We start from the raw sequence: 13,266 nt of genomic DNA, 5'->3' as shown, positions 1-13,266 counted from the left end.
GTTAGGAGCCAATTTTTGATTTCTACGAAGGAAGTGAACCGGTGACCTGCCAAATCATGCTGCATCCGTCGGAACAACCAGTAATCAGAAGGAGCAATGTCTAACGAATACGGCGGGTGAGGTAAAATATCCCGCTGGAGCGTTTCCAAATAATTTTTTACGACTTTTGCAACATCAGGCCGACCGTTATGATGCAGAAGACTAACTTTGCCATGTCTTTGCTCGTATTCCGGTAGTTTTTCTCGTAATGCACGGCTCAAACGAATCAATTGTAGCCTATGCCAATTGCCCGTAATGGAATCGCCAGGTTGTAGCAGCTCATTGTATAAAACACCATTCCCCATTCTTCATTCCCCATTAACCATTCACCATTCTTGAAACGTCGAAACCATTTCCTACATGATTTATCAGCTGGTGCATTGTCACCATAAACTTCTACAAGGATTCAAGGCACTTCAGCTGCACTTTTCTGCGAATTATAACAGATACTGCTTAGTCACCACAAAATTTGACATATTCAACAAAGTAAAAAACAGGGTTTCTGTATGAACTCAAAGCGATATAAACTGAATAGTATTGGCAGATGTTTAACCTCTTTGAAACCACTGCAACCAGCTGTTACTATGAAACATTCATAACAGCAGAGCCATCTTTTGAAAACAGACCGAACTAATTTGTACTCCCAATACTTAAAAAAATAAAATTAACATTAGGAGGTCCAAACTTTGGATCCCTCTCCTGACCAATTTATGGACACCATATTTCCGAGATTGCGACTACCCCCTACATCTTAAACCGAATCTGTTTTTTAAAGAGAATTTATATTTATTCAGAAGAAGTACGCTTTCGTATCTCATTTCTTAACTTAAAATATCGTGTGCACTAATTAATTGAAATATTTGAGGTCACACCCACGAACTATTAAGAAGGAGTCCTAGAACGTGTAGATCATTATATCAAAAGTTATTCAGGGTGGTTCATTTTTTCTTCTTTAGCGCCCTGTACGTGCAAAAGAAAAAATCGTAGTACTCGAATTGTATTCAGGCATAAGGGTTAAGTGTTTAATGATTGTCCAATTCAGAAAATTATTATGAATCGTCATTAAATTTAGAATACTAATTTAAATATTGTGCAATAACCTCTAATTAGAAAAAAACTCAGAGCCATCTTTGGAGATGTTAAAAAAAACGATGTTTGACACATTCAGTACAATTATGAATTGTTCAAAAAATTCAAGCAACCAAACAAAATATCAGTTATTAAATCCAATAGAATAAGATGGCTGGGTCACATCCGTGGAAAAGATGATGAGGACCCAGTCAAAAAGCTGACTTTTGAAAAGCTTACTGGCAACCGAAAAAAGAGAAGTTCAAACACTAGATGGATTGAATCTGTGAAAAAAGATCTAAAAACCTCGGACATCAATAGATGAAGAAACCTAGCGCCTGTTATGCAGGAAACAGGAAACAGGTCTCTAACAGGAAATTGAGATTAATATTGATTGAAAAAAGTGCTATTAGCACATTACATTATTTTTTGTTAACATTAATTCGAAATATACTTTATTAACTGCAAAAATAAGCCATCAGTAATGATTTTGAATATTGCTCTATGAATTTCATCTCTTTCCTTCGTTTTCAAATTTCTGGCCTTAACATCTTAACAGACGCAGTACTTTCGGTTCCCCAAGTATCACTCGCCAATCAGCTTTTATTTTAAATGACTAAAAACAGGAATTGAGATGTGAATACTTTTTTTTTCTATTTTTTTTCGCTTGGGAAATTTTTCGCAAAACGAGCGATTAAAGTAAATTTGATGGAATTTTTTCAAGATATTTAATATACAAGAGAGTTGGACAAAAAAAATGGAAACATTTCCATACTTACTCATTTTTTCACATTTATCAAAAATTATTTAGAAAATGATTTTAAAACTTTAGAAGTACTTAGGCCACACGATTTCTCTTACATATCAATAAAATTTAAAAGTTTTAGAGGTTTGATTGACAGGCAATAATGCTTTTGGAAAATGTTTTGTAAGTTTCTGTGCCAAAAAATATAGCGAGAAGCTTGTAACTTGTGTCAATTACGTTTACTATCATATGCAATGACTGCGCAAAATTTCGTAAACCTAACTAAAATGTTCAAGGAAATATGAAAATTTTTATTTAAAAATAAACGAATTTTTTTGACTTACGTTTTTTTACTATAACTGCAAAAATGTTCAATAAAATTAGGCAAAACTTTTAGAGTTATTTTTAAGTTTTAATAAAAATAATTGTACACAAGTTACAAACTTATCGCTATATAATGTTTTAAAATATTATTTTCGTTCGTAATTTATTTTATTTTGTTCATAATTTAATCTTTAATCTTAAACCTCTACAATCTTCAAACTTTTTTGATATGGATGAGAAATTGCATGGCCTAAATACTTCAAAAGTTTCAAAATAATTATCTAAATGTTTCCTGAGAAATGAGAAAAAATTGAGTAAGTATGGAAGTGGTTCCATTATTTTATATAAAAATCGTATGTAACCAACTCGGGGAAATAATCTATTACAACGGAGGTATTAGTTTTCTCAGTTTTTTATCAATTTAAACAGTTTAAGTTAAATAATGTTTTATATAATATTTGAAAAGAAATTTTCCTTTATGGTTTCTTCATAGCAAAATTAAAATGGGTTTTAAAATAGATACTCTGTAAAATCATTACGGAATGCATCCTATAATCATTTGGTGAATAATTTCCTATTTTTCTATTCTCAAAATCATGTTTAATTTTTTTTAAATAAAAGATACAGAAATAAGAACTTAAAAGCTATTTTATTAAAATTATGAAAATTAAAGAGCTAATCGCTTTACAATATATAGCTTACATGCAGGGTTTGAAAAAACCCGGGGATTTTTGAAAAAACCCAACCCGCCTGGGTTTTATTGNTGGCGAACACTGCTTACATGAAACATTCACATGCAATATATACTTGAACTAACCCTTAGTGGATTAATGCTGCCATAACAGCAACATGGCACTTCTACTTACTGAATCCAATACCGCGTATATGGTGGCATTGCTGCCAGACTTAAAATTTTTTTACTTACTTTAATTAATTATAAGCATAATTATAATTGTATGCAAAACTTTTTCTCGAAATATGGAGTAAAAAGAAAAAAAGAAAAATTAACATGAAAGGGTTCAAACTCTCGACCACTTTCCTTACGACGAGGATATGGATATCAACTTTATTAGGACAATATTTTCCAGATTACGCCTATCACTTATAATTTCCAAATCCGTCGGTAAGAAATCCAAATCCGTCGTAAAAAAGGCATGTTTAATCCTTCGACGATGATGATATTTTTGATACTAGATCGGTGTCACTTTTGTGCATTTTTTCCTGACTCTCTGATTACAAGCAAAAATAGATTTTGGTATTTTTTTTTTTAATTTAAAAAAAAACAGTCTAATTAGTTACTAAAAAGTCTGTTAGATTATCGGATTTATATTTGTACTAAAATATAAAATCCAAAAAGAATAGTTTGAATTTTTTTTTTCTTCATAAATTTATCAATAATTGATTTTGTAAATTAAAGAAACTTCAGTGATCAATTACTGTTTCTGTTAGAGCTAAATAGCTACAAATAACAACAAATTTAAAAAATTATTGTTTGAAAATGAGCCGTGCTTGGAAGATTTTACCTTTAACGAAGAAAAAGAAACCGGTGTTTCATACTGTATTTCGTAATCATAAATTATTAAAATTCAAAATATATTTTTCACTTGTTTTGACCTAAATTCATACAAAATAAAGAAAAAATTATGAAAAATATGTTTAGTTATTCTAAGTCATATGTTAACATTATTCTAACAAACAAAATATAACAAATATGTTAACATTATTCTGCGTCAAAGAGTTATTCAGAGAAAGTACGTTTTCGTGACTGATTTCGTAATTTAAAATATAGCCTGCACTAACTAATTAACATATTTGAGGTCACCCCCTCAAACCATTAAGATTGAGTCGTAGAACATGAAAATCTGATTATTAGGTCAGAAGTATTTCAAGTAATTACATTTAGTTACATTCCTTTGACCTTCAGACTCTCTCTCAAATTCAAGAGTGATCAATCTTTATTTAACTGACTTAAGTTTCACTACCTAAGGTTAGATAATATTAGAATTTTGGCATCAATTTAAATGTTTCCGTATAATAAAGCACTCCGTCTTAAAATGTTTCCCTAAAACTGAATGCTATGAAACAAAGCTTTCGGAACTTTAAAACAAATAATCCATAAAAAAAATCGAAACTATAAATAAGTTTGACTGTATTCAATATTAACACACATACAACACATAAAATAAAATTTTCCAACTGAAAAATTGAGCTTTAACTTGTTCAATCAGATAACAACATGTGAAAAATATTTAGCTATAAATTTTGCTGCTTAATCGTAACATTATTAATCAAATGCCTCTTTTGAACTTCTGAATTTCAATATTCTAATTTTAAAACGTAATTTATAAAAGGTTTAGGAAATTTGTTAGCGATATAATTATTCTGAATAGACATTCGAAACTAATTTATTACCTCTAGGTTCAGTAAATCGGAATCTTTAAACACTAAATTAAAAATTACTTTCACCAACATATGTAGAATAAAACTTTAAAAGTAAACGTAGGTAATTCATATGCGTGGCACTAGAGCGCTGCACAATGAGCTATTGGCGATGGAGAAACATCCCTGAGGATGATCCTAAGACTTGTCATCACAACACTTGTTGTTTTGATCCTCTGAGGAAAGGATGGCTACTCCAATTGGGTAACCCGATGATCTGCGAGCGAAGTCGAACAATTTATGATAGAACAGTTTAAGGAGGACCGATGCAGCACACCCTCGGTCCCTACGCAGGCTGATCATAGTGGTCACCCACCCGCTTACTGACCGTAGTCAGTGATGCTTGACTTCGGTTTTCTACTGGGAACCGTATCTTTACCAACACTACGCGATCGTGGTGGCACAAGGGATAGAAACACAGACCCGGGTTCGATTTCCAGCAGTGGTTGGTCGATGCGAACTCCCCACCCGGTTTGCACCAATCGCATCAATGACGTAAAATATCCTCAGTGGTAGACGGATCACGGGATAGAGTTCCCTCACCATCAGGCTTACCGTGCGAGGTTTTCGTGATTTTCCTTATATGTAACACAAATGCGAGTTAGTTTCATCAAAAAATCCTTCATGAAGGCGAATTTCACCCAATACTTGATCCAGGAGTTCCCTTGTCTTCTGGAATGGCTTTATTAAAGGGCTACGGAAATGAGCATTAGTCGTAAACTCAAAAATTGGGTCGGCTGTTTAACAACGGCAATAAAATACTCATGTAAGCAATACGATGTTAATGTGTATTGAACTCTTATAGAGAAAAGTCCGTAAACTTGTAAAATACTTGTTTATAAACCAGAATTGAACAAATTTGATGTTAAAAAAAATATGACTAATCACTATTTTGTCCTAAACCCTCAATTGAAACTAATATTAATTTAAAACCACGTCGCATAATAATTGCAGAAAAAAATGGTAGATAACAACTAATGATAGATAACCCAAATTATGAGATAAGTGTATGAAAGTATACTCTTGCTGTTCATACTTCATATGCTGAATAATCAAATGAATTGGGATAGATTAAAACTCTTATATCTCATCTTCAAAATATACCGAAGTGAAAACGAACTGTATTCATTGATTTATCTTAAAATTCGAGGTCGATCAGGATCTACAATCTTTATTCAGAGCGCCTCAATAAAGGTATAACTAACTTTCAAATTTTGCAATATTTTTAAACTATAACTAACGTGTTACGAACAAGTTATAACTTGTTACACCGAAACCTACTAAATAAGTTTTATTTTATACTAAATAAAGTCTTAATATAGAGTATTAGAAAACAATACCAAAAATGCTTCATTTTTGAAATCGCTAGCTCAAGAAATATAAATAATTTCCCTGACTCTGAATTGATTAATTTTTAAATAAAACAATTACAATCAATTTTATTTAATATTTATAATAAATTTTTACAAAATATGATAAATAAGGTCACTTTTTGTATAATAAGCTATTCTAAAGCATATCCATAAGGAATTACATACACTACCCTACAATAATGGAAGAGACACTTTCAGTTTTTGAAATTTTTTGAAATTTCTCAATAAATACTTAGAGGATTATTTTGTAACTTTCGAGATAATTAGTTCATGCGATTTTTCATACTTAACATTAAGGTTTAAAACTTTCAGAGGTTTCAGAGACCGACAATAAAATAAGAAAGGAAGCAAGTATTTTTGAATACCCTGTGCCAGAAAATCAGGCAATAAGCTTGTAACTTAGACCGATTACTTTGGTTATTGTTTGTAATAACTGCATAAAGTCATAAAACTAGCTTAAATATTTATGGACATATGAACATTTTTTAAAAAATAAAGTTTTTTTATCGTTTTTTTGCTATAATTTCAAAAATATTCAATAAAATTAAACAGAACTTTTTGAGCAATTTAAAAATAATTATTGAATTTTTGTTTTAAAACTTGAAAAAAAATTGTTAAAAAATTCTCAAACTATGACTATTTAAAGTAGTTCTTTAGTACTGCGCATGCGCGGAAAAAATTTAAAAATTATTTTTTTATAATTTTGTAAGCTCTATCCTATGTGGCAACTAATGAAAAAAAGTATGATTTGAATATCATAAAAATTTAAAGAGTTTCATGCAATTTTCTAAGTAGTTTTTTTACTTTTTAAAAGAAAGCTCACAATTACAAAGGGTTTTTCACGAATTTTATTTTGTGCTATTAAACAAGATTTATTAAAAATGACGCCAGCATTGTGGAGGATTATCGCCCATGAAAGAATACTTTCTTTCCCCTATTTTCGTACCGTATACTATCACAATTTGGTGTCCGGAAGATTATTGTAAGATATTATCATTTGTTATTAGTTTTAGCAATTAGTTATTTATAAAAATGTCCATATCTTCATAAAATGTTTAAGTAGCCATTGTAAATAATATCCAAGCATTTCTTGAGAAATTTAAAAAACATTTTATAAATTGTAAGTGTTTCTTCCATTATTGTAGGGTAGTGTACATTCGAACCCATTTATAACAAGAACGTAGGAACCAAGAAAACTCTTTAAAACCGGGGCAGCAGAAATTATCAAATATAAAAGCTATAATGTATAGCGCGCTAAAATATAAATTAAACACCCTGAATAACTTTTAATCTAATTATCGGATGAACACGTACTAGGAATCAATCTTTAAGGTACGAGAGGGTGATCTCAAATATGCTAATAATAATTATGATTCCTGACCACCAAAATATAGGGGTAGCGCAATTGAGGAAATATGGTCCCAATAATTTGGTCAGGAAAGAAGACTTGGTCCTTTTAATGTTAATTGTACATTTTGCGTATTTCACCATATCTCGAGAACTTTTTAAGCGAATTGTATTCTGCACTTAATTGTGAAATTCGTTTATCCAAAAATAATTCAACAAAAAAAAATAATTTTCAATAATTATTTTACATTTATTCTAAAAATTTTTAAATAATTTTAAAGAACGTAAATTTAAATGGCAAAATGCAAAACTTCAGTGAAGTCGGTCAAATAGTTCCTGGGAAATCGCATTTTAAATATACTTTTTATTCGATCAATTTCGTACAACTTTTGTATTTTGCCATTTAAAGTTACGTTTTTTTTAAATCATGTTAAAAAATGTATACCTTGCAGTTCAAAATTTTTCGACCATTATTAAATAAAACAATAAAAAATATTATTGAATTCATTTTTTTTTTAGGTTTTGAATTATCTTTGAAAAAACGAATTTTACAATTGTGTACAAAATTATTTTAATCCGCTTAAAAAGTTGTCGATATATAGCGAAATACGCAAAAAGTAAAATTAAGGGGTCCGAACTTAGGACCGCTTTTCTGGCCGAATTATTGGGACTTAATTACCCAGATTGCGGCTACCCCCTATACTTTGAAGGTCTGTTTATTGCGAGAAACATGTTGTGTCTAATTTTGTAACTTAAATTATCGTTTACACAAATTAATTACCTTATTTGATGTCAACCCCTCAAATCATTAAGATTGAGTCCTACAACGAGAAAATCCGATGATTAGGGGAATTAAAAGTGAAAGATTCGGCGTGTTTCGTTTATTTATTTCTTTTTTTTACGCACTCTACAATAATCAACAAAAAACCTTATAAAAAAATAAAATACACATTTTAAAAAATTTTATTTACACTGACTGAATTTAAATTGGAGGAATTTTGTTATTATTATTATTTTAGATATCTCCTTTTTTTTCGTCTTCGGATGTAGAATGCTGTAGTTTTATTATTCTATTCCTTATCCCTATCTCATTCTATGTTTTACAAACATTTGATCAGAAACATGCGCAACGATAGATATTACACATATTCAAGGGTTTGTATAGTAGAATCTGTTATTAGTTATTGCAATTATAGCAAGACACATACATTTCCCTTTGTTTCTCTTTACTGTCCTACAACTTACCAACTTACAATTTTAAAACAAATTGAACTTTTAACCTCTCAAAGGAAATAAAATTTCAACGAACTTGCTTTTTTCTGGCAGATTCAATAGACGATTTTTCAAGAATTTTTTTCAAAAACTCCTCGTAAATTCGAGTTATGCCCGTAATAATGGGGTTTTAAAAAGAATTTTAAACCTTAAAAAGTTAAAAAATTTCCTCGCTAAACCTAGAATCTCGTTAAATCAGAGTTCATAATAAACAACTTTGAACGAATCAAATCATTGTCATTAAAAAACATAAAACTTTTTATAGAATAAAAAACGAATTCTTGTTTCATTCTCTGTGGTTAAAAGGAGAAGGGGGGAAAAAAAGAAAAGCACGATAAAATAAATTGTTCAATAGGCCACTCATTATCACATTTCCAATGAATACCTGAATTGGCAACGAGATCAAAATGATTAGTTTTTGAAATGGCTAGACAGGTTAGGGAAAAGGGTGTTAAAAGTAAGATTAACTCAAATGTCAAGGGCTCATAACCTTTTATCGTATCTATATAGATACGATGAAAAGTTAGAGGAATATTCTCTATAAATCACATTCTGACTACTTTGACGTCAGAGAAATAACGACAATCGAAACAAAATATACCTTTTGCGATAGATACATATTACAACACTTAGAACTAAGAGCTACTCGCTATTGATTTTGTTTCAGGCCATTATTGTTATTCCTTCAGAACATTCTTAATAAATCAAACTATGATATCGATAATGTTGAAAGGATAAGTTGCACATTATTCAAAAAAATGTTACCAAACTAAGAAAGAATTCTAATGATTATTTGTTTGTTTTTTTCTAATAGCTTTGAATAAATATCATTTATAAAGCACGCTTAAAAATATTCTTTTATAAGAAACGTTATATATGTATATAAAGTTAAGTATAATAAAATAAAATTTAATATTTTTTTTATTTTATTCTAATAATTTTTCTTTTCATTAATCTTAATTATTTTCTATGTTTTATCTATATTTTTAACTTATTTTATGAGTTCTATATACTTGCAGTTTATGCACAGTAAATAAAACTTATAATTTATTTAAATTTTCTTCGTTTATATATATATATATATATGTATGTATGTATGTATATATATATATATCTGTTTGTTGAACACTTACATCAGGGATAATAAAATAATATAAAAGAGAAAATTTTCTAGAATTCTATGAAATAATATAAAAAGTGCAACATTAATAAATAAAAACCAATATACCTCGGCGTCGCACCTTTTAGTGTTTAATACACAAATTAGTATTTCAACATTCAGTCGTAGTATTACTTCTTAAAATCAATCGTAAGCAAACTCGAACAATCAAGACTCTATATATATATATATATATANGAGAAAATGAGGAAATCTTACTTTTTATACTATTTATTAGATATCTCAATAGATATTATAATAAGCGTATTGCGTGTGATATAACATTAGATTCAAAATTGCAGATTTGAGAAACTATTTTTGGATTAGCATTGAATAAGATATGTAACACAACTTCAGTGCTTCGTTCTCTTTATTAATATTTAATAGTGCTGTAAGAAGAATAACAATATATTTTAATGCAATATTTTACTCATGGAAAATGAAATTCGAAATACTATCAAAATAACTAAGAGCATGAGTAGAATTATTTATTCATTTATTGTAGTTTAACTCATATATTTTAACTCATCAAGAAATTCCACACTTATTTTGAAATGTTATGAAACTATTAAAATTCCTAAAAATTATTAATTTATTTATAATGACTTAGTTAATGATCTTTTTAATATCGTAACCATTCTCAATGTTTATAAATATGTCTAATTAATTTAATTAATAAGAAATAATTCTAATTAATTCTCACAAAATGCCTCACTTCCGTTTCATAACTTCCTTCTTAAATTATCTTGTTCAAGCTAGTTATCTTTACCCTACTAGTTAAACCACTTTTTATGTGTTTGTCTTGTTACTTTTCATACTGTCATTTTGTTTTTAGACACTAAAAAAGGTTCTTGTTTATCGAACGGAAACCATATTATATCGAATTCTGTACATTTATTTGAATTTTATTCAAGTTGTTTTTTTATTATTCTGCGCAGTGCAAAACATACTTTACCACGCACAAAGTATAGAGGAAGATGTTTTCGTTGACGAAAATTGTTTAATTCAAAATAAAATAAAATATGTTTATTCTCGATCAGTATGCACTTTTAAATCTTGGAGTTTGATTATTTTCCGACGTATTTTTTATCACTTAATTAATTAACGACCTACATTGGAAAAGCATATCATTTCTTTTTTAAGAAGAGATATCATTACGAAAAATTATACAATAATGAAAATGTATATGTTCCTGTTTAGTTTATTGATCATTATTTTTAAATAACTACTAGCTTTAAAATTATAATTAGCTATTTATTTCTTATAATTAGTTATTTAAATATATTTTAACTATTCTAACCTAATCCAAAGCAGAGAGAAATATTCTGTTTGTATATGCGCCAATAAGATTCTTAAGAAAGGCTTTCAAATGTCCTCTTTTAAACGTCAGACAATTACCGTGTTAAATAATATTTTGTTTCCCCCCTCACATAAATTACAACTAAAAATAGAAGAGACAAATTACAATTTCAATTCGTTAACAATTAAACAGCGGACTTCATTTGAATAACTTCACAAAACTCTATTATATGTCTTCTTTATAATACAATGTCTTATATAGAAGTCTCAAAATATATATAGTTTAAGCAAATGCGAAACTTATGTACTATTGTCAGGTTAGAGAAGAAAACTGTAGTGGATATTTGGTATATTGTTCAAGTTTCAAATAATATTTCACGCTCTTTTGTTTGCGTAGAAAATAAAATTGTCGTCCATACTGTGTATACCATAATAAAGGGTGTAAGCATTATCCTTAAATGTGCTGATTTTAACTTTGATGACGCCATTTTATCTAACTATGAAATGTGTAAAGACTATTCTTGAGCAGAAGATACGTAAATGAACGTGAAATGTTAGAAGACAGTATTGCTAAAACTCGAATTAAGTGTGAATTATTAGAGAGTGATTTCCACATTTCATGTACCAAACTAGCTACGGTTTCGAGATGTTTTAAAATAAAATTGTCATACAATGAAAATTTTACAAAATTGGCAGACTATTTATATTATTGAGAACATACGTATAGCCTTCACGAAGGAAAAAATGTATGCTACGTTTCATGCCTTTGCAATATTTTCAAAATGGTATTCTTTTTTAATGCTTTATGCCTCAAAAAATGCTATAATGTCAAAAAAAAACTGGAAATAGTTAACACCCCAGCAGTTTTATAAGTATCTTGGTATCTTGTATCTTGTTTCAGAGGAATTTACCTAGTGAATTTATATATATATATATATATATATATAAGCAGTCATAGACAAAGCCTAAAGGTGATCTTTAATGCTCTTCTACCAAGAAACATGAAAAAGCTACAAATTGAAGCCTGTAAGCTCAAAACAAAATTTTAAAATTAAATTAATATATACTAACTTACTGAATTGTTTGAACTTAGGAACCTAAAACAACTTAAATGATTAAAAAATTTAAAATTATATTTAAAAAGTTGCCGATCCGGCAAGATTTTTCCATCTAGATAAAAATCATTACGATCAATTAATAATTCTCATTTCTTACAAATTTTTAACAGTACAAAAAATGCAGCAAAGCATCTTTTCAAATATGTAAAAAATGCATAACAAACGCTTTTTACTTTCACAAACTATGCCATTTTTATAACTTGCACAAAGGGCGCTGTCGCTAAAGATATAATTAACTGTCGTAGAAATATATTACCCTTAAAGAATATATAATCTCTCCCAGAAAAATCTGTTGAATATGTTTCCTGTTAAAAAGTATTCTCCTTATTAACAATATCCTTATATTTCTATATTTTCCTAAGAATAAAAATTGCAACTTGTGATTAAAAAAAAAATTTAAAAAAAGAAATAACAGAGCTATTTAATAACTTGTTCATAATTATTGCTATTCATGCCTTTAGAATCGATAGAGATATATGCCTGTTGATAACCCGCATAAAAACCCATACTAGTACGAGCTTTTTGTTTTGCTGCATGACATACAATAAACCCTAAACTGTTAGAACAATTACTTTCAATTTAAGAAAAAGTTTAAGTAATAAAAATTATTTAATTTTGCTAAATGAATCTTTAAATAAGCACTTTCGAATTGATTTCCAAAAACAAATGTTTTACAAATAAAATTTTAAGTTGACATGTACTTCATTTTTAAACTTAGGAATTCTCTACAGAGCTAATATTTAATAATTGCTTCCCTAGGTCTCATCAATAACTTAACTTTTAAGTAAATAAATTATTAATAGTATATTTTTGATTACCACAAAATAATGCATATTAAATATTTAAAAAAAATCAAAAAGTTTCTCAACATAAAAAACTTCAACAACTAATAAAGAAAGTGAAGCAGAAAATCTAAATCAAAATCGATCATGTCGGCGAAATGAACAATTGCCAAAATAATCAAAACGGTGAATAATCGAATGTAATCGTAATGTACAATCGCCAAAATAATCGTAATGTAAAGTCGGTGATGTGAGTTTTCGGCGAAGTGATTGTACAACGCAAGTAGCGTCGACGATAAGA

The sequence above is a fragment of the Parasteatoda tepidariorum genome, chromosome X1 (genome assembly GCF_043381705.1).
Source record: "Parasteatoda tepidariorum isolate YZ-2023 chromosome X1, CAS_Ptep_4.0, whole genome shotgun sequence".
NCBI lineage: Eukaryota > Metazoa > Arthropoda > Arachnida > Araneae > Theridiidae > Parasteatoda > Parasteatoda tepidariorum.
The sequence above is the reverse complement of the archived record's forward strand: the minus strand, read 5'-3'. Positions refer to the sequence as shown.